The following is a 23,205-nucleotide window of genomic DNA, read 5'->3' as shown; positions in this document are numbered from 1 at the left end:
TTTGGATCAATTCAAAACTCTCTGGAGGAGGCAGCCTTGACACACTATGCTTTAGCTCCTCACACTGCCTCTCCTTTTCATGGATTATGTGATCCCTCCTCTCTAATTGTTTGCGCGTGCTGGTCAGTTTATCCTTTAACTTCAGATTTTTCTCATAAATTCTGTCAAAGCCTTGGGGCTTGACCGAGTTTGAAGCAGCGGATTTAGCTGGTATATTCTTAATGTCCAGCTCTTTGAATGACCGTTCTAGTTGGTCTTCAAGGTCATAATACTTCTTTTCCATGAAAAGCACTTTTTCTCTTTGTAAAAGTTCGCGTCTCTGGTTTTCAGCTTTCTCCTTCTGAAGTTTGTTTTTCTCCCCCAGAAGTTTGGTTTTCTCCTCTAAAAGTTTGACCTTGTCCTCCTGAAGTTTGCATTTCTCCTCATGAATTTGTTTCGTCTTCCACTGAAGTTTCTCTACCTCCAGCTCCTTCACACGGATTTCCTCCACAAGCTGTTTCTCCTGCTTGCTGTAGGCCACTTTCAGGGCCTTGTTTTTCTCTCTTAACAGAGAGCATTCATCTTTTAATGGTGACAGCTTCCTAAGGGAGTCTCTTTCTTTGGTCACCTCTTTTAGTTGCTCCTTCAGTTCATGTTCTCTCTCTTCCATCCTCTTGATTTTAGAGAGTTCTAGTTTAATGTCAGCTGGCAGTGACCTCTTTTTTGCCAGCTGCTCCTTCAGTGAATAATTTTCTTCATTAAGAAGAAAATTGCGTTCCCTCTCCATGTCCAGTTTAGTTGTGAGCTGTTGAATCATATGTTGAAGCTGGTGTTTACTTGCTTCAGTGAGAAATTTCAATCCTACTTTTGTAGGCTCCATTTTAAACCTACTGTCCATCTTATCTGATTAAATAAAGGTTTAAAAAGATAAGTAAATAAGATTGTAATTTTCCAATGAGTGTTTGGTTGTGAAAGTGTAGGTCTGACCTGTATTAATGTGAGTCTGCCAACTGAAAGAGATTGGAGAAGGATGGAATGTAGGTGGAAATATCAAAGGTCTCATGACATCATTGCATTCTTTTATTACATCACATTCCATATTGTGTTGTCAAATTCTGTTTTATGATGCAGTGTTTTGCCCCGCCCACAAAACAATAGGTCCTCTTTTAGCCCCGCCCATTAAAAAATGGGCTTGACCTTAAATGCTCTCAATAGCCCCATCAATTTAGAATTGAATTTAATTATCAAGAAATACAGAATAAATTCTAGGGCTGGATTTTAAAAAAATCATAAGTGCATTGCAATATGTTTTTTTGCCAGTTCAAAATTTCTGTTGTTTGATTACTTTAGTTACTAGTTACTTTGCAGATTCAGATTATTAATACAGCATAAAAAATAACTTAAGAATGCATTATGTACTAGAGCAAAATAGAAAGTAGCCTAATTTAAATCAGCTCCACCTTTACAAGCCCAACTTTTAAGTGATTAACACATTAATGCATCAATAATTATAATCCAATAATACAACATAGGCCGCAGTATTCTGAAATGGGCCATTCTCCATAATTCTACTGTTGGTAGGCCACTTCAGATATATTTGATGCTGAAACTTATACCTTTACCAATGTACTATTTTCAGCTAGTGGCTATTGCGTGTAACAGAGGACTTTTACATTAAAATATTATTTCTACATGAGTAAATTATCTGAGATCTTCTTCTATCACATTGTACTACTATAATCAGCCACTAGCTGTGTCCCAATTCAGGGTCTGCATCCTTCGGAGGACCCAGCCTACGCAGCCTTCGGAGGCGACTCCTTCGGAGGCACCTCCGAAGGCTGCATTAACGGTTGTTAATTGGGACAGTCTAGCCTTCGGAGGATTTCCTGGTTGCGTCACCAGATGTTCCCGCCCTTACACCCACATCAGCTGGGGGGGGGGCACTAAAGCAAAGAAATTATTGTATTTTTAAAATTTACTTTTTATTTAAATTTTGCTGGAGGAGGAGGACAAGCGCCTCTGTCCGCGTCGGAAGCTGATTTTTCGCGCAGTAAAGCCTCCGTCAGGGGACGGAGCTCTCCGCTGCTGCGGACGGAGCTCTCCGCGGCTGCGGACGGAGCTCTCCGCGGCTGCGGGCAGCACAGCGGGGCTGCTAGGTGGCTACATGTTAGCATTACTAACGTCACGTATTATGAATGAAATTATGAGATTTTAATGGCCCTCTAAGTTTAACATATCTGGCGTTTGATTTTCAAATGAGTAAAAACCCACATTAAGTTAAATCAACGCTCCGATCTCCGCTCTGTGCCGCCATTATTTTTGAAGATCGCGGGCGCGCAAGGAATCTTGGGAAATGGAAGGCCGCGAAGGATAGTAGCGATGTGTCCTCCAAACAGAGGGAAAAGGAGGACGCATTTGTGGGCTGCGAAAGGAGGAGCCTTCGACTTGTGACCAAATGGGACAGCCTTCGCGCAGCGCTGTGACGTAATTGGCCTTCGAATGCAGCCTCCGAAGGATGCAGACCCTGAATTGGGACACAGCTACTGTCTTCTGTTTTCAGAAGTCCTAAACCAGAGAAAGTTTCTTTCAACTTTTTTTTCAACTTTCAACTTTATTGTCCCCTAAGAGAAATTTGTTTTGCAGCCAGATAAAACAAAACACAGCATAAACAATCAGACAGAGTCAGCCTTAAGGAGCAGTGCCATACATAAATGCAAAAATACATTAAAGGACACTGAAAGTAAAATCATCCCTAAAAACCTTTGTCCGAGTGAGAGCGCCGGCGTAACCATAGAAACTCACTACAACCCTGGTGTCTTTCTGTCTCGCTCACACAGTACTTGAGGAGATGATATCAGACAACGTCTGACACTTTGAGACAGGAGAACCATCTGGAGCTTAAGTTTCAATTTCTGTTTTCAGCAGACAATGATCCATCAGAATAAAAAGAAAATAAAACAAATTGTGATAACAAAACTTTTGGTTAATATATATATATATATGAAAAAGTACAAACCCTCAATTTAAGTGTCTGCAATTTGTTTTATACCAATTCAGATTTTTTGAAAATTTGACAAACTATGGTAAAATTCTGTCCAGGGTTTAATAGGTATCTAACATACCCTGAAAGCTTCAAGTTACAGTACTTAAGTACATTTTTGACACTGTGTATTTGCATTTTCTGTCACTTAAAATGTAACTTCTTTAATTCAACTTAACACTCAATTAAAATACAAACTTGCATAATATTATATGTTCAAATCCAACATGTGTTCCCTCTTTTTATTTTTAATCATAAGCACAAGTAAAGAACAAAAAAAGAAAAACATGTCGATGGTATGTTAGGAGGGGACTAGGCTGATTTTTTTATGTTGAAATTCTGTTATGGGCTTAATAGGTTTCTAACATACCCTGATGATTTGTCATAAATGATCAGGATTTGTTGATAAATACACACACACACACACACACACACACACACACACACACACACACACAAATCTTAACAATGCAAGCTTGTACTGTTAAAATCAAATATTATATATTCAGATTTATTTTTCGTTTGTTTTTTTATTTTTTTTATTTCATCATAAGCATAAATAAAGAACTTAAGATGCATGTCAGTGGGGGGTGGGGGATTGAGGAAGGTGTTTAGAGTCCTGATGGCTAAGGCAAGAAAGCTGTTTGTGAAGCCTTTAATCTTAGTGGAAGGTGACCTGAAATGCTTCCCTGAGAGAAGGAACTGAAGGTGATGACTATGATGTTAGTCGGAGGTGATCCAAGTCAAGTCAAGTCAAGTCAGTTTTATTTCTATTGCGCCAAATCATTAGAGAATTTTTCTCTTTTGATTTCCTGTCCCAACAATTCAGAAGATTTCCCACCAAGAGCAAGCACATTGTGCGACAGTGGCAAGAAAAAACTCCCTTTAAGAGGCAGAAACCTCGAGCAGAACCAGACTCTTTGGTGGACGGCCATCTGCCGCAACCGGTTGGGACGAAAAAGAGTTTTGTACTACAAACACACTGGCTTGGCTTGACTTGGTTTGATGGTGTGTTTACTCGGTGTGGCCAAAGTATCCAGGGTTGGGTCGCGGGGGCAGCAGCCTAAGCAGGGAAGCCCAGACTTCCCTCTCCCCGGCCACTTCGTCCAGCTCTTCCCGGGGGACCTTGAGGCGTTCCCAGGCCAGCTGCGAGACATAGTCTCTCCAGCGTGTCCTGGGTCTTCCCCGGGGCCTCCTACCGGTGGGACGTGCCCTGAACACCTCACCAGGGAGGCGTCCTGGAGGCATCCTAATTAGATGCCCGAGCCACCTCATCTGGCTCTTCCCAATGCAGAGGAGTAGCGGCTCTACTCCGAGCTTCTCCCGGATGACCAAGCTTCTTACCCTATCTCTAAGGGAGAGCCCAGCCACCCTACGGAAGAAACTCATTTCAGCCGCTTGTACCTGCGATCTTGTTCTTTCGGTCACTGCCCAAAGCTTGTGACCATAGGTGAGGGTAGGAACGAAGATCGACCGGTAAATTGAGAGCTTTGCCTTTCGGCTCAGCTCCCTCTTCACCACAAAAAATCAGTGCAGAGTCCGCATTACTGCAGATATTGCACCGATCCACCTGTCGATCTCACGCTCCATCCTTCCCTCACTCGTGAACAAGACCTCGAGGTACTTAAACTCCTCCACTTGGGGCAGGACTTCGTCCCTGAACCGGAGGGGGCACTCCACCCTTTTCCGGCTGAGAACCATGGCCTCGGATTTGGAGGTGCTGATTCTCATCCCGGCCGCTTCACACTCGGCTGCGAACAGATCCAATGAGGGCTAAAGGTCAGGGTCTGATGAAGCCAACAGGACCACATCATCTGCAAAGAGCAGAGACCCAATCCTGAGGTCACCAAACCGGACCCCCTCAACACCCTGGCTGCGCCGAGAAATTCTGTCCATAAAAGTTATGAACAGAATCGGTGACAAAGGGCAGCCCTGGCCGAGTCCAACCCTCTCCGGAAATGAGTTCGACTTACTGCCGGCAATGTGGACCAAGCTGTGGCACCGGTCATACAGGGCACGGACAGCCCGTATCGCCCGGACGTGGTCCCCCCCCCCGGGCCTGGGGTGGGGCTCGATGGCGAGTGCCTGGTGGCTGGGCCTTTACACATGGGACCTCCTGCCCATGGACTCACCACCCGTAGCAGGGGCCATAGGGGTCGGGTGCCATGTGAGTTGGGCAGCCACAGTTTGTTTCAAACATAAACAGGACACTGGCACTCACAGATAAATGTAGTTCTAATGTGGGCAAAATGAACACAAATGGACACATTTCAGCCAAAAAGCCACCATCAACATCACGCTGATGACAGCTTTTGTAGCCAGCTATGCCCTCATCAGCCGTCATCAGCTTCACGCCTATGACAGCTTTTGTAGCCAGTTATGCCCTCATCAGCCGTCATCAGCTTCACGCCTATGACAGCTTTTGTAGCCCATTTTTTCTACGATAAATAAGCTAATAGCTCTGTGAGTGCAGGTGTTGTGTTCATAACACACCTTATGTTGTTTAGGTGTTTTGGTGTGCTTTTGGAGTGCGTGCTCGGTCTGTTTCAGTCATGGAGATTTTTCTCTGACATGCTGTGCCCTGCACCTGGAGAGGCTTTTTGGAGATGGGTGGGAGGGGGGAATAACTGGATTTGCTTTTGAAGTTATCAGGGATTGTTTTGATTATGAGTGAGTCTGATTGCTGTTCACACTCAAGTTTGACCTTTTTTGGGATGGTCAATGTCTGGGTGCGAACTGATTTAATGCCAGGCTCCAGCTGTGGCTTTTTGGAGATGGGTGGGAGGCAGGCAGCAGTTATTTCAAGGGTTTGCAACTTGACATTGCCCTGCTTGTCTCTGGACTGCTTGTCCAGCTCATTGGAGCTGGGTGGGACTTGGACGGCAGCTGATTGGTCTTCAGGCACCTGCTTTGTTTCACTCTTTCTCAAGGCCTCCCTCAAATCTGAGCTCTGCTTTTTCTCTCTCAGGTACAATTTTTTGATGTCACCTACTTTTACAACTATTTTCTTATTTTCGCTTTTATATTCCTCAGCTTTCACTTGCAACATGTTAGCCTCTGCTGTTAAGGTCTTTATCTTTTTACTTTGCTCTATGATCACCCATTGGCACTTTTGGATCAACTCTAATTTCTCTGGAGGTGGCAGCCTTGAAACACTGTGCCTCAGCTCCTCAACCTGCTTCTCCTTTTCATGAATTATGTGATCCTTCCTCATCAGTTGTTTACTCTGGATTAACAGTTTGTCTTGTAACTCTACATATTTCTCGTGCATGACGTACATGTCATGGGGCACTTCATTCCATAAGGTTGGTGGACGCTTTATGTCCAGTTCTGTGAGTGCCCGTTCTAGTTCTATTTCAAGGGCAGAATAACTCTTTTCCATGAGAAGCACTTTTGTTTTTTCGACAAGTTCCCGTCTGTGGGTTTCAGCTTTCTCCTTCTGAAGTTTGTTGTTCTCCTCCAGAAGTCTGATTTTCTCCTCCCGCAGTTTGACCTTGTCCTCTTGAATTTTGCATTTTTCCTCCTGAATTTGATTCGTCTTACCATTAAGTTTCTCCACCTCCAGTTCGAGCACATGGATTTTCCCTGCCAGCTGTTTCTCCTGCTTGCTCAGAGCCACTTTAAGGGACTTGTTTGTCTTTCTTAACAGAAAGTATTCTGCTTTGTATGGTAACAGGGAATCTCTTTCTTTGGTCACCTGTTTCAATTGCTCTTCTAATTCATTTTCTCTATCTTCCCTCTCCCTGGTTTTAGAGGGTTCTTGTTTAATCTCAGGTGGGGGCACCCTCAGTTCCTCCAGCTCTTTCTCATATGACCTAATTTGTTCATTAAGTGATATATTTCTGTCCCTCACCATCTCCATTTGATTTGAGAGTTCTCTAATCACACAGAGAAGCTGTTTTTTACTTGCTGTAGAGAGAGATTGTAATCCTGCCTTTGTTGCCTCCATCTTTAGCTAATCAAATTAGTGATTCTGTTTTGGATTGTTTGATTGTTGATATGTAGGTCTGACCGCTGCAATGTAAATTTGTCAAGTGGAAGAGATTAAAGAAGCTTCATATGAAACTAATGCTTGATGACATCATTGCATTCCATGATGACAACACTGTTGCATCATCAAATTCTGCTATGATGTGTCATGAAGCAGGACATTCCATTGTTAAGCCCTACCCACAAATCCACAGGGGTCAGCCCATAGTTGACTGTGTTGGCCCGTTGCTATGATACGCCAGCATGTCTGCTGTATTGGATGTGGCAGGTCTGCCTTGTAAACAAATACTAGTAGACCTAAAAACTGTGGGTTTTCTGAATCAAATACACTTTTACTGTTTACGTTTAACTGAATGTTTTGATGTTTAACTGAATTTTTTGACGTCAACAGAGTTGACCAAAGTGCTGTATATTAAAAAAAATTTAAAAAAAATCTCTCTCTCTCTCTCTCTCTCTCTCTCTCTCTCTCTCTCTCTATATATATATATATATATATATATGTGTGTGTGTGTGTGTGTGTGTGTGTGTGTGTGTGTGTGTGTTAAAATTTATGTATCGTCATTATCAGTTCTGTAACAACAGACAGTAATTCAAACAACTTTTCCTTACATATTGTTCCTTCTAACAGTCAGGAATACCAGTCTGATTGCGTGTTGTGTTTCTGCAGAGTTCAGTCCATTCGCTTTAGCTCCCAACAGGCACACAATTGGGCATAGTGAGGCACCCACATTTAATATTAAATCTTTGAGAGCTGGAGTGACAGACATCTTTCACAAATGTTTAAACCCCTGAACAAATTGTTGCGTTTTCTTTCAAAAACATTGAAAAAAAGGCAATAAGCAACTTGCTAAGAAATGTTCCACAAATTGCAAGAAGTTAATTGATCTAGAAAATATTTCTAAAAAGCAAGGGGAAAAATGTATAGTAACAACCACTGTCCTAGAGGCTTTCAAGCATGTGTCCTTGGAATTCGATGTGATTTTTTGGGGGCAATTTTAATAAGGAATCCATTCATAAAACAGGTTGTTCTGGAAAGGAGAAGGAATTGACTTTGGTTGAACCGGTTCTTTAAAGCAGCTTGATGTTTTGTCTGTAAGACTTCCACCTCTGATAGACAGGATATCCTTCTGTCACATTCCCCGGGAAACAGATAAGAGTAAGAGATTGTTTCCTGATAGCAGTCAATCATTGTGCCATCAGAAGTATCTCAAGTGACAGTGTTTTGTAATGCGATCCTGATTGAGTTGTTTCTGACTGCAGTCAAATATAATCAACAAATTGTGCTTATTTGCCCCTGTATGAATTTGAAGATAGATGGGTCTGATTGCATTTAAACAGCTTGGGTTCAGTTACAGAAAATTTAAGTGAATTGCCATGAAAATCATTGGCTGATGGTGCAGAATTTGTCGTCCAATGTTTTAATGTCTGGTAAAATCAGACAGTTGTGTCTGAATATATTGTACATGTTGAAAAATAATTGCTGAAAATCAGAAAAGAGAGGGAACTGAACTGTAGCCACGTGTATCCACCAAAGTGTTTTTTTTCCCAGCTCAAGGACCTGTGAGGGCACATTGGAGGCGCAGCGGTTTTTTTCAGCTGAGGCCCTTTGGTTGCATCTGGTTGCTTTGTTTTGAGATATTCGCAGAAGAACATGTTAGCGCAAGGCAAGGCTATAGCATGCCGGGAGAGAAGATGGACCTGCTGGTGTGTGTGGGTTCATGAGGGGAAACACGTTTATGTTTTCTGTATATTGACATATTTCTCCTCCATTGTTGTTGCTCAGTAGGTGCACATGTAAGATGTGATAATTTGTGTTTTTGCGGCATTTATCCCTCCTCCACTGTGATTGAAAGGCTGGGTAGAATGTGACAGTGCAGAGTGCAGGGTTTTAGCCAAAGGTGCACATTTTTTAACTTGAAAGAAAAAAAAAAACACCCAAAGGGCAGCATTTGGTGCAAAAGTCACTCTAAACGCTGCTTCAAGCTGCTGGTGTTTTTGAGGTAGCGTGAATAAGCGGCGCTTCCATTGCAAAAAATATGCTTGTGTCAGGAACAAAAACACTTTGGAGGACACGGCTTGTAGTCTGCTGAACAGTTTGATTTTTGTGTTCAGGATGTTTTGGACAGGCCTTAAGTCATGGCTCAATGACACAGTGCAGCTAACCTTAACATAACCCCTCCCCTGCACTACATAAACAATACAGTATTGGTGGTTTGCACGTTCAAACGTGAGTTACAAAAAAAGGACGAAGGGCCTGAGTATGAAGTCATAGAAAGCTTAGAGACAATCGTCTGATGCGATAACCGTGAAAGCGTGTCAGCTGCCGACCCTTTTGTGTGCGATGGCTCAGGTTGTTCATCTGATCTGATCCAGCTGCTGGTAAAATCTCCTGCACCTGTCTGACGCACTTGTTTCTTCTTAATCTGCCCTCATCATCTGACATTCTCTTGCGAACACTTCCACTGATTTAAACCATGTGTGTTTTTGGAAATGTGGGTAGTTTATTTTAATCTGAGTGACAGAATTTATTTCGGTGACCAAGGACTAGTAAAACCTGTAAACTGCAAAATCTGAAATGTGGACCCACCGCAGAGCTCTGCTTGAAGGGAAGTAATTGAGATTAGTGTTTGGTGTTTAAGAGTGATCAGAATACTATTTCCTTTACACTGAGCCAAGATTACTATCCTGTCTATAGTGAGATTTATGCTGCATGAAAAGATGATTCACAACCTGATACAGCTGTCAAAACACGACATATAAATGCAAATGGAGCACTGCTGCTGGAGCTCAAGTATCAACTCAATTTCTCGCACCGTTCACCCTGTACAGGTTTTTTTTCGCTCTGCAAGAGTATCAATAACCAGCGACACCGCGGCAACCTGATACACACTGTCTCTGATGTAAGAGAACAGGTTATTGTGTTGCAGTGTGTGTCCCTTTTCAGGTCATATTCAAGTGCTGGACTGCAGTTACACACATGTACACAAAAGAACACATGCATAAAATGTCACACACACACAGACACACACACACAGTTATCTGTGCACACAGGTTGTTTGCAGCATTGCTCACTGGGTTAGCTCACTGCTACAGGAGAGGAGGATCAGTGGAGTGTGTGTAGTTTAAGGTACGGATGGGATGTGGAAACACCACTGTGCTTTCAAGAGGAGAGTCAAAGTGGAGTCTTATCAAGTCAGCCAGGCACAGGTATGTTTAAACGTTGCCATTGGTGCTCTGTCGACAACAGTTAGTGTTGCATCCTCTTTTATTCTCTATAGAAAGTTATGTATCATTGCTAATTGTTTTGTGTTTAGTTTGAGGATTGGGATCTTCTTTTTTTTTAATGTTCTGACATTGTAAAGCTGATCCGTTTCTGGTCCTTTCATGGCCAGTTGTCAAAATGCCCAGTTGTGCAGCTTCAACACCGGAACAACACAGAGCTGAGAGTGAATCAGCAAAGCTCCCCACTAAAATAAACAGCAGTTTTAATCTATGACAGCAGGCAGAGAGGACTGATGTGGACAGAGCTGCTCCAGATAAAAACAAAGAAACTGTCTAGAAAGTGACATTTTGCAGGTGCACCACATCTTTGGGGTGATCTTGTTTATTGAAAACTGTAAATTAAATTTTCCTTCATGCTGGAGAGAGGGAGAGACTGCTTATACTGGCACTGAGTCAGTTTACATGCATGAAATATCCTTCACTCCAAAAAAGACAATATTCCTACTAAGTTGTTAACATTCAGAATGTTGTAATTTTTCTGAAAAATAATGGAATATAAGTGTGCATGTAGCCACTGATTTTTTTTGCAAACAATAAACAAAAAGCTATAGGATAACTTTCAGTGGATTATAGTAACATTCAAGCGTCTGTTTTTTGTCATACCTTTGCAGTTAGATGATGAAAAAGACAACTCGTTTCACCTTCAGCGAATCAATAGTGTTACAAACATGCCTAATTGATACTACTGAAGTTTCCTCATGTCACTCTTGTCCGCTCTGCTGAAGGCAGTGCTCAGAGGATAGTGTTTCTTTTGTAGTCCAGATCCCTCGTTTCCGATGCACCTGAACCAGTCGCCTCTGATTCTATCTTGTTTCTGTTGTTGCCGCATTGTAGGCTTTCTCTTTGTCTTCATCTCTTTATCTGTATGCTTCTCTATACCTCCCACTTCTTGTGGTTTTCCCTCACATTGGTATCAAGAAAGAAAAAAAGTCATCTTTTCTCAAGTCCTTTCTTAGATATGTCCATCTCTCAGTATTCTTGTAAGAAGACATTTCTTTCTCTCTCAGCTGTCCTGCTTCCACTCTAGTCATTCAGGAACATGTTTTTTTTTTTTTTTTTTTTCAGCCAAACCTGAAAATAAAAAACCTTAATTGAATGAAATTGTCTAATAATAACAGGTTAGGAAGTGGAGGTGTTGGGGGCTTCTTGGCTAATCATGCATTGAATCAATTTCTCTACTCTTTAGTTCCAAGTTTTTGTTCTGCTGGATTCATTTATGGCCTCTTTTAGGGTATTTATCGCCTCTGGCACATGTGAACAGTTGCCAGGTTTAGTTCTCAGCTTTGCCTTTTTGAAAAGCTGTCTTAAGAGTTTCTGGATCGTTTTTTTTTTTCCCCCACTGGGACTTGATTTCTATCCCTCTCGTTGAAGGATCAAGAGCAGTCTGGCCAGCGGCGAACATTTGCAGAGAGCTGGTGTAACTGTAGACACCATTTTAACGTGTGTCTTTAATTTACCTCCACATTTTCTCTGAGATTGACTCTTTAATAGATACCAAACTCAACAGTGATTTCCGACGTCAACTGGGAGACTGAGTTAAAGTTAGCTTTGGTCATTTTGCATTATTAAGGCTGGATTTTTTTTTTTTGCAACATAAGGTGCTATTTCCTGTTCTGACAAGGCCGAAGGAATTTCTTTACACTAAAGAATAAATTGTCTATAAAACTATGTTCAAAAGCAAAACAATGTCCTCTTGAATTCATGTCTGTTTTCTAAAAAGTCTGATTCAGTCTCTCTAATGCCCAGTTCCCTGTCACTGTGAAGCTTTTGACCAACAGTTGGCTTATTTTACACAGGTTTTTTGCCAAATACTGTTAAAATCTCTGCCATTCCTATGAGTTGAACACTAAGCATGCAGGGATTATTATGTTTGGCAGTATAATGACCACAACATACAGACTGTTTGACAGAACAATTAGTTAAAACAATTTAATACAGTTGCCTGACAGCATGCCTGTCAGTCTGAATTGTCCTGATGCGGTAAAACTCTCACCTGGTGCTCCAATGAGACGAGCAACATGTGACATTTATAACTGTTGTAGGAGGTTTATCAATCGTCACATATAGTAGATCTCAGTTTGGAAAAGTAGGCTGGAGTTTGACATGGTAGAAGTCAGCGGCAAAGCGTATTTTAGCCATCTAAAAGAACTGGTGTTTCTCTGACAGCAAAAGTCAGGAAACACTGTGAATTACCTAAGGTTATCGCAGTTTCTTTTTTAGGTTTTTTTTTAGTTTTTACTTTACATTTTTCACCACTTTCCAGATTAACTTTTGTACAAACAGTTTACATGAGAACAGGTTTTACTATATGAGAGTAGATGTATTATTTTAATTAAATACATGCAGATATACTTAACGTTGCCTTTTGGTTGATTTCTTACCATTTACAATGTGCGACTCCGTGGCCTTGATGAATGCTGCTACTGTTGCGTGTCGACAGACAGCTGAAGTCAGGGTACATGGGTTTTCTCTGAATTCAGTGGGTGTTCCAAAGTACTTTTTCTAGTAGGAGGTCAGAATTCAGATTTTCTGTCAGCCCTCTTTGCTCTTAAATTTTTTTAATCCGGTGTTTGATAAGAAACCTCCCAGCCTCTCTTCTGACCCTACTGATTGTCAATGTCAGCCAGTTAACATTCGACCTGTGTGAAGGTCACCGTGGCAATGCAGTAAAAGACAGTGTGTTCCACTGTTGATCCTAAATGCTTCTATTCTGCTTTCCTGTTTAAGCAGCTTATAGCTGTGGCAGGGGCCAAATGAATTGGTAAATGTATGTGAATATGTCATTGCATGACACATACAGAATATGGCCTGGTGGATGTTTATTCTATTCACTTTTAGCCCATTTACTGCAAATCACACACTAAATTCTGACTTTTCATTTTGCAAAACCATCTGCTGTGTTTTAGAAATTTGAATGTGTCTTTTCTACCTGCGGGCAGCTGATGGTTTCATGTCATATTGAAAAAGTAGGAAAACATACAAAAATCTGTGAAGATTATATAGAAAGCATTTGAAAAAAATAGCAAGTATCTGATTTCTCCCGTGTTTACAAATGCGTTTTGTCCCATGGAATTAGAATCTGTGTGGCAGTAGTTTCATGGTGAGATGTGCGTTGTTACTCGTATATGAGGATGTCAGACCGTGTCCCCTCTCTAAATTTATACAATGTTTCGGGTTCAGCACAGGCAGAGCTCGACATGACATCTTTTTTTCCCTCAGCAGCAGCTTTAGGAGTTTGAGTTGCAAAGTGAATAATTGATCTGTTGATTCGGTCAGAGCTGATCAGATGGTTGGATGGGAAGTGCAGCTGCTGCAGAGACGTTTGAAAGCTAACTTTTAGACTCAGTGCAATTAAAGTTTAAGTTTCGCTTTCGCTGTTTCTGGTGTTCTGCTGCTACATCTGCCAACAATACACTCTGCACTCCGACAGAGTGGTGCAATCAATTACCAAACACAATATGTATTCCAAGAGCGCTCCTGAACAGTCTGGCTCTAGAAATATATGATCAATAAGCGGCGGCAGATGAATAAATGAACGTGTAGGAAACCCTGCAAATGTGTGTGCAAACTTGCATACACATTTGTAGAACTTATTTTAAAGAGACTGATATGTTAATAATAAATAAATATGAATAAAAATATTAATAAAATATTTTAAAAAGTTTGATCTTCACCAGCAGCCAATGTGAAGCTCAAAAAAATAACCCAAGTGACTGATGGAATCCAGTTTTCTGTATAGAACAACAGTAGACAAGAGACTATCTGCTTAATGAAATATCCGGATGACTCAGTTTGTTTGGAAGCAAAGCTGCAGGCTCCTAAATCTCTCTCGCTCTCTCTCCTTTGAACCGCATTGTCCTCCTTACTTCCCAGCCCTGCGGACCTTCTCTATCCAACTCTCCATCCTCTCTTCCTCTCAGTCCGCCTTGGGTTTCACTGCACAGGAGGTAGAAATTAAAGACATGAGACTGCTATGTGTTCATTATTTATTATGTTAATCAGGCTTTGGGCCAAAATCTTCTGCTTTTGTCCCTTTGCATCACATGTGAGATCAGCCTGTTCTTTTGCATTTTTCACAGGTTGCCTTTTTGTTTGGATTATTCTGCTTTGATGCTGTTAATCAGATGAGTAATTTATATGACGAGGATCTCTCTGTTCCCACCACTAAATGCAAACTGGTTCTCTCTCATGCTGAGGCCGAAGTAAAGACTCTCTTGTTTGTTCCATTTGAACCTTAACGTGCTGATTAATTGTACCTGCCTCAGTTTTAATGTCTGCTCTATTTTTAGAGCGCAGTATGTTAAACTGTCAAGCGGTTGCCTGTTTTGATCAGATACACGTCTTTCTCTGAATGGCGACATTGTTCTGTGTGGGGCTCGATGCCATTGAGGTGCTTGCTTTTGCCAGCATTTTTCTCTGGTTTCTGTCTTGGTTTACACCCCCCGCCCCGCGCGTCTGTTTTTTTTGTTTCTTTTTTTTAAACAACAGCCGCAAGATTAGTGGAGTTGAATGGTTGAATGGAAGGACACATGGGTGAAACATGGATAGATTGCATGATAGAAATGTAGGGCCTTAGAGCAATAACCCTGTTGCAACAGCTTAAGTGGTTGCAGTGGAGCATGTCGTAATAGATGAGAATGCAGTATGAAGAGATGGGCAGAAGAGAGAAAGATTTAACTCTAGATCTTTGGAATAACTGGATTTGCTGGTTTCATATGCTATCCTTTTACAGTACTTATACCTAAGTGGTATTAAAAAAAAAGAAGCTAAAAACATATTTTTCGTTTTTGAGCACAAACACCCAGTATCTTAACCAATTTTGGTACTTATCAGTAGGATTCTGGTGCATAGTCAAATTTACATTACCAAAAGCTGACCTGAGGCGTTAAGACACTGACAACCCAAACCACTGTTCAGCCACTGGTTAATGCCGGGGTATCAGGGAGCATCTGCTGCCCTAGTTTTTGAGGTGTGTCCTGTAGACATTGGTGGTGTCATGGTATCACCGTAGACCAGGGTATTTAGAAATATCAATAACATCATAAATACAGGTGCTCCTCTTTCTATTGAACTCATGTAGTGCACAGCACGCACCACCAGAGCTTTACTGGTAGTACAAGCAGCTGAGATGAAAGACACTGCAACACTGGGTCGTGGAGGGATAAGTGACAGGATTTTAAACAGCTGCTGGCCTGCAGAGGCAGAGAGGGACTTTGGGCAATAATGGCATACTTTTTACATCTAAACTGATGATTTAAGGATTTATTTCGAACAAACCAGAGCTAGTGATTGTTGGAACAATGGACTTCCTAACTAGATTACTAGCAGGATGGTTTTGGTGAGTTTTATTTTGTTTCTCTCGAGTTTGAATGAAATATGCTTTATGATCAGTTGATGAGGCAGTTAACCTTTGTCAGTCTTCTGTGACAGAGAAAAAGTTAAATTTAAAGGAATAGAGAAACCCCAGGTGAGGACATGAAGTGTGACAGAAAACCTGGACTCTATTTTTAGCAAAATCTCGTAAAACCCTAATATATTAATTGTAATTCATATCTGAGAGAGTCAGAGAGACAAGCAACCGCCTTTTTCAAAATGATAAAAGCTTTGAAGTTCATGAGTGGAGTATTCACTGACATGTTTTTAATTGCAGAAGAAAATCTGAAAGTCTCTTAAGCTAGTTTTAACCAAAGACCTTTCATAAGGTTTCTTATTAAAAAAAATAAATTAAAAAAAAACAAAACAACATTGACTTTGAGCCAAGGGAACTGGAGGTGCCGAATAACTAACTCATATACAAATTTTTAGGTATCATCCCTGGATTTCTCTGTTCATGTTTGCAAGTTTCTGCCATTGTAACTGAAAGTTTCTATTTTGACTGTGGAAATCTTTTTTGAGAAAGATGCAACATTGCACCTTTAAAAGATCAATATATCAGTCAAAGTGTGAGGTCTTAAATAATAACAATAATCAATTGATACAGTTTGTAAACAGTGCTTTGAGTGCTGGAGATACATTTCTTGGGGATCTGATCAGTTTTAATTAGCAGTCTTGAACTTGTAAATTCTCAAATTATTTTGAAAGTGGTCGTTTGAAGTTGACTGTAAAACTGAGAACTCATAAAATGTATTACAAGATTCTACAAAGTGTACACACGCTCACACACGTGTATAAATATGTACTCACAGAGTGGTTGCAGGTCTTTGTTTCTTTGGCACACTGACGCATCTGTCTTTGTACAGAAATGTGTCTGTGGTTGTACACGCATCACCTAGCACTTGAATGGCATTTCTCAATTTCTGCCTCTCTTCTCACTGGTGTCATTTATACTGAAATGAAAGGGTCTTTTGTTTCTTACCTCAACCTGGCTGTGACCCCACAATAGAGGTCACTTGCAGCGGTGTAGCCCTGTGCACACATCCGACATCAGAAGAGATTGAAAGGGGATTTGTCTAGCCTGATAAGTGGAGCAAAGAGATGTTTGTCTGTTACAGAAGTCAGATATTCTCCTTTTGGAAAAGTGACAGCCTGATTACTCACATATTTCACATGTTTTTGAGTCAACGGCTCTTTTTAAGGCCTCGAGGAAACAAGTAGTAGTTAACCTCTATTTATCCAGGGAGGGTTCGCTTACAAAAGAGGCTTTTTTTCCAGCAGCTTCATATTTTTACAGTCACACCTGAGCTGTGCCAGCTTCCATTGAGTCGTTCAAAGAGAGCAGTTGTGCGTTTAGCTCCTTTTCAGATGTCAAAACCAGATTACCTCATTAAATCTTATGCTGACATGAATGCAGATTCATTAAAAGTTTGATTTCGTCCTAAAAGGTACAAACAGTGTTTTTTACTTACATATCGCACTTCAGTTTTCCTTCAGGACTTTTTAAATTACAGGAGCAGGTCTCTAAGATCCTCTACAGTTCATTTTCTTTTATCTTTCCGAGGAATTTATTTTAATGTCTGAGTGACTCTAGTCACATAACTCTGACTGAAATCACTTACTTGACTTGGGATCTAATGTGGGACTTGATAACTGAGTACTTGATGTACAAAGAAAGGACTTTCCACCTCTGGTTAATCAGCATTGGTTGATGAAAAGGCAAATCATTGCTCTTAGACTGATTTTAACAGCCCACAGCTTGTTGTTAAATATACTCCATGTGGCCCATCACACAATTTTGGTTAATCAAAGATCTCTTGGCATTCTTTCTATTTACTTCACACTTGCAGAACTATTGCAGTTTGTAGACATGCACCGAGCAGAAACTAGGAAGCCAGAGCCAATGTGTTTTCATGAATATAAGGTAAACAAGCAAACTGATAAATACCCAGCAGCAGACATTTCCTGCAAGATAGCAGATATGACCACAGTAAAGTAAGGTGGAAATTACAGAATTTATTGATACTGTATCAATTGTTAAAAACACTGAAGTGATTTTTAATTTAACTTTAACTTGTGGCAGTGGTTCATTTTGTGTTGTGTTTAAACCGCCAGCTGCTAGATAGCAGTGTAATAAGATGAAACTGTTGGGATTGTCTCATTTGTATGCTGATGGTTTTGTTTTGTTTTTTGAATAAATCATATGATGTGAGCAGCATTGATCCCTAAACCCCCATTCAAAAAAAGCTAAGTCACCCCTGTTCTGCTGAGCATAGAAAATAGTGAAAACTGTTGTCTCATACCCATTTTGATGGAGGTCTCGGGCAGAGATCTGAAAACACAAACCAAAACTACACCCACTGTTGGACAGCATTTGTGGTAAATGGTAAATGTAAATTGGTTGAACTGACCCTTTAAATTGACAGCGCATCAGGGTTTTCTTTATGAAATTTCCCATTTTAACTGAGCACTACAAAAACCATTTACACACACACAGAGAGAGCATATAATAGAAATGAGCCTGCTGTATGTTGTTAATCCATCGTTCATTAGTGTTGCCTGCTGCGAGGATAAAGCATGTGTTGGTGCAGATTTTGTTAGCTTTACTGTGTTCTTTTTAATCACTTCAAGATAAGTGTCACATTGTCTCAATCTTAGCAGCCTTCCACCATTTCATTGCCTTTAAGTGGCTCCCCTCAGTCCCCATCTGGCCTTGGTGTGGAATAAAACCCCTCCCTGCTCTAAATCCTAAATCCACAATCACTCAATTATTCTTTCAGATCTTCTGTGTGTTTTCTGCACCATCCTTTCTAACCAAACTGAGAGAGAGGCAGGGAGGAGGCTGCGGCAATATGCATTTTTTAGCAATGCAAAGCACTCTGGAGAGCACAAAACAGTGTCACACTAAACTTGCATATTAAGTTATATGTGACGCGTGTTTTTGATCTGCTGTAAACCCGCTTCAGTGCAGCGCCGCAGGGTTATAGTGAACTGGATAGATAGGCGAAGGATTCCCAGAGAGAACCAATGCAGCGCTTTTGAATACGAAATGAGTCTTAATGTGTGTCAAGTGTAGGACAGCATTCTGTTAAAGTTTTATAAGGACAAAGAGGGGGAGAAGGAGTGAGACTGTGTGTGGCTAAAAAGACTTTAGATGTTAGATGAAAAGTAAAGCAAGAGGAGATGGCGAGGCAGGAGGAAACATGAACAGTGATTTTCAAGTGTTTAAAATGTTAGATTTTTTTGTGCAGCATGCATGGGAATGAATTTTTGAGAACATTTTGCATCAGCTCTCACAGTAATCAGTTAATGTTACTGTTCGAATGCTCTTTTTTCAACATGGAACAGAAAGTGTTGCATGCATTCACATTTGATGGAACATTTAATAAAGGTCATGGTTTCATAGTATTAGCAAAATTAATTTTAAATTTACACACAAGCGAGTCTGTACCATACGCTGGATGGCTGAAATTTTAGATTAAGATCTTATGTTTGGATGTAGTGTTAACTAAATTTACAAAGTTGATTGTTCACTGTGGACTATCTTGCATCACTATTATGTATATCTTTGTCACTAGCGCTGTATTTGAGGGATCCTTGCATTGGTAGCTAATGTCATCAATAATATCAGTTAAAGCTATTTCTATAGAAAGGTTTTCACCTTCAAATAGTAGGATCTGCAAAATTACTGAATGCCCAAGACTCGGCTGCTATTGCAGAGCAGCGAGCACCTCAGGACTGTTCAGCTGTGTGTAATGTAGTGCTGGGGTTTCCCCGTAGCCGTCGTCTTTGCCTTGGCCTGCATCCAGGTCTGTTGAGATGACAAGGGCCACAGCAGGCGATGCAGCCTTTGATCTCACTTTATATCAGTCCTTCGTTTCTACGCCGATCTTTAGATAAAAGCCTGCCAGATTAGTGTCACGGGAATCTCAGTTAAAGCCAGAGGGAACAGGCGAGGGTAAAAAATGGACATTATCTCAAGAAGTGAATATCATCCAGTTTTTTTAATATCAGATTAGACATAAAGGTAATTGAGTCAAATGATGGGCTGTATATCATCCTTTTAAGTGGTTATACTACACACCTTATGGCTCTTTGTATGTGTGTTTATGTTTCTGGCATGCTTTAATCTTGTTTACTATGTGACCCGGTCTCCTGTCATAAGTTTGGCACTGTGACATTTGCTGTGAGCTATTTTTACTAGATGAACTTGGCTCCACAGATTGACACAATAACACACACACACACACACACACACACACACACACACACACACACACACACACACACACACAGCATTTAACATAGTCTTTGATGTGGCCTGCCCTGCCCAGTCCCAGCAGAAACGCACTATATGAAATCGATATCGCCAACCGCCACACAGAATAAGCCCACACAGACACATATATCAACACTATGACAACATCACTCAAATCTAAACTTAGGACAGCCTGAGGTCTCCAGTCTGATATCCTTGTGTCTTATTGTTGTTTGTGTGCATGGTGTGTAAGGCTCCATTCAGATATTTCGGGGCGCATGGATGCATTCCTTGTCCGATGTATTCTAGTTGTATCGAAACTCTAATAGTTATCATTATATCCACTCAATGTTTGGGTACTTTTTAAAAAAAATATTTTTTATTTAAAACATTGAAAGGATGGGAGTTGGATGTCCCTTTGTGATTTGTGTCCCCTCTCTGACTTCTGAGGTTTTTGTGGGTCTGTGATGCAGCACAAGTGGGAGTCTATTTTTTTCTCCCCTCCAGCAGCACTTTTTTTGAGTTTTAGTGGCAAGATGATCTGTCTATCAGTTCGTGTTCGGATTGATCAGAGCTGATTCTTGTGTGGTGTCAGAGAGGATGATGTGGGGGACAGTGATTACAAAACATTGTCGAGATAGCCCATTATGAGGCTTCAGCCTGAATCTTCACTGTAGGACTCAAAACTTTATTCTTCGTGCACTGTCGGAAATCAACTTCCATTTTGGCTCTGGGGACTTGAAAATTTGCATTGAGACATTTTATACAATGATCAATAATGGATTAATTCAGAGTATTTGATACAAAAAGCATTAGCTGCCCTACGTGCTTGTCAGTGATTGCATTGTTGTTGCACATGTGTGAAAATATTCTATCCACTCGGTTTGGGCAGATTGTTATTTTTCAATCAAGTGCATAAAAAAACAACATTTAGTCTGTTTATTCTCATTCTAAAATGGATATTTCAGTATTTGGTGTTAAATGTCAGATCCTGAGTCATGTGATTTTGTCAGTGTGTTTGTGTGAAAAAAACGACTTGTTTTAACTTTTAATGTTTTTAAGGAGATGTCTCAATTCCTCCAAAAGAAAAGAAAAAACAACTGAAATGTGTTTCAGCTTAATAGCATCAATAACACCTAACAGACCTTATACAGACATGCTAGTCTTTTTCTTTCAAGTAGCTACTTGGAAGCAAAAAAGAAGACAGACAACTTAAAAACAAGCTCTCAGACGCACGCACACACACACACACACACACACACACACACAGACACACACACACACACACACACACACACACACACACACACACACACACGCACACACACTGACCTACAGTCATTTGTTTGCATTGCTTTGTTGACTGATGCAGATCTACTGAGCGTTGGCTATTTCCTGCATTTCTGTGTCAGATAAGAACTTTACAGCTTAGCCCTGATTTTCAGGAGCTCTCAGGCCAGCTGTTTTTTTTAACCTAAAGCTTTAAGTCACAATATAAATGTTGTTTTTTTTGTCTATTTCTATATTCTTCTGCACATTATAAAGAATCAGTGTATAGGCCTAATTAAAAAGAACAGTAACTGAAGATATGCATGCTTTGTCCACGTTTGTTAAGAGTGTGTGTGTACTACTTTTATGATATACATGAGCTGACATTTGCAAACTTTCTCACTTTTCCTTTTAAATGCATGTGTCCCCTCTCCAAATTTTGAGGTTTTTGCTGGTATTTGAAGCAATTCAGGCAGAGCTCTCTTTTTTTCTTTTTTTGTGACTTGCAGGATGGTTCATTGATATGTTGATAGATGGCTCCACAATTATAGTGTTTTTTTGTGGTGGTAGATGTTTCAATCGTGGCAAACCACCACAAATAAATGAATGTGTTGGAAACACTGACTGAACTAACTCCAAACATGGGGTAAGTGTGACATCAGTGGGTCAGTGGTAACGCATAATGGGAATAACTGTTAACGCGCTAACAGATAACGGCACAATGGTTGTGATAATAATATCCTTACAAGCTATCACTTTTACTTCACATGCTTAACATGAACAATGTGTGCTCACACTTACAGTCACTTCCTATCCTGCTTGACTCCCATTGACTTTTTGCCCCCCCCATCGCAGTCACATGATGAATATAGAAAATTACACAGGAATCAGCCTCTGTGGTCAGAACAACATTGACGAACAAACAAACAAAAAAAACTTTGCAAAACTGCAAACCTTAAGTTTTTACCAAGATGGGGCATTTCTTTGGGGTAAGAGATCTGTGTGTTTCTATTTGTGACTAAATTCAGATTTTCACACTGAGCTCCATCAGCAGGAATCCACAGCGTCTCTGTGTATACTGAGTGACACAGGCTGTCACAGACCATGACATCTGTCACAGCAGTCTGACAGTCTGTGCACGTAGCTGACAGGAAGCAACACAGAAAATACAAATGCAACTTTTTCTTTGCTCTTTTGTACTCACACCCTATCACTTTCATGTCTCCGTTGCTCCACTTGTCATTTCAGTGTTGGATCTTTCTGTATAGGTTGAGGTTGTCCCCATGTTTTGTCAAGAGGGACTTTTTGTGTTGCTCGTAGTTGAGATCACGAGTCATGCTATCAGCTTGAACAGTGCTTTTTTTTATTTGGAAATTGGGCTACTACTTTTCTTCCATGGTTTGAAACACTATGGCAGCGGGCTGTTAACGAATGATCTTAAAGTACAGCTAAACGGTGCACTAGAATATGTTTCTGAAAACATTTTAGGTGAGAAATGGGCAACACAGTAACAGACACTTGGTTTATATTTTATTAGTGCTGTCTTGGTTTACCGTTTGATCTGAGAGAGAGGGAGGGGTGGCTTTCTTTTGCGACTTATGTGTTATTATCCCACTGTAATGAGTCTGGTGCCCTTTGCAGTGAGCTTTATGTGTTGCAGTGGGCTGGAAACTGTACAAGTGGGTAATCAGGCTCTCACCCTCAGGGCTGCTGTGCGCGGGTTGAACCCCAAGCAGTCACGCCTTGACTCATAACTTTGTCAAATGATGCCTACACAATCTCTGTACTTACACATTTTTACAGTCGTGCACTTGCATTAATGATCACTTTGCACATTCTGTCTGCAGTAAAGTGTACAGTCAGATCTGATGTTTTTCTACGTGTGTTTTTGCATGTCAAGACATCGAGGTGAATTTCCACAATTATCTAGCATTTGAAATCCCAGTTTATGACTGCTCAGTGTGATGAAAGGAATATTATACCTTTTATTGCCTCATTTTTTAATGTTTGTCAT

The 23,205-nt window shown here is 40.7% G+C and overlaps 1 protein-coding gene across 14 annotated transcripts in view; it reads left to right on the top strand.

Annotated features, from left to right (window-relative positions):
• Positions 1–23,205, top strand: part of LOC121951641 (partitioning defective 3 homolog) — a 314,689-nt gene that overhangs the window by 29,557 nt on the left and 261,927 nt on the right. The gene's annotated exons all lie outside the window — the stretch shown is intronic.

The sequence above is a fragment of the Plectropomus leopardus genome, chromosome 12 (genome assembly GCF_008729295.1).
Source record: "Plectropomus leopardus isolate mb chromosome 12, YSFRI_Pleo_2.0, whole genome shotgun sequence".
NCBI classification, from domain to species: Eukaryota; Metazoa; Chordata; class Actinopteri; order Perciformes; family Serranidae; genus Plectropomus; species Plectropomus leopardus.
This window is presented reverse-complemented; position numbering and strand designations above follow the sequence as displayed.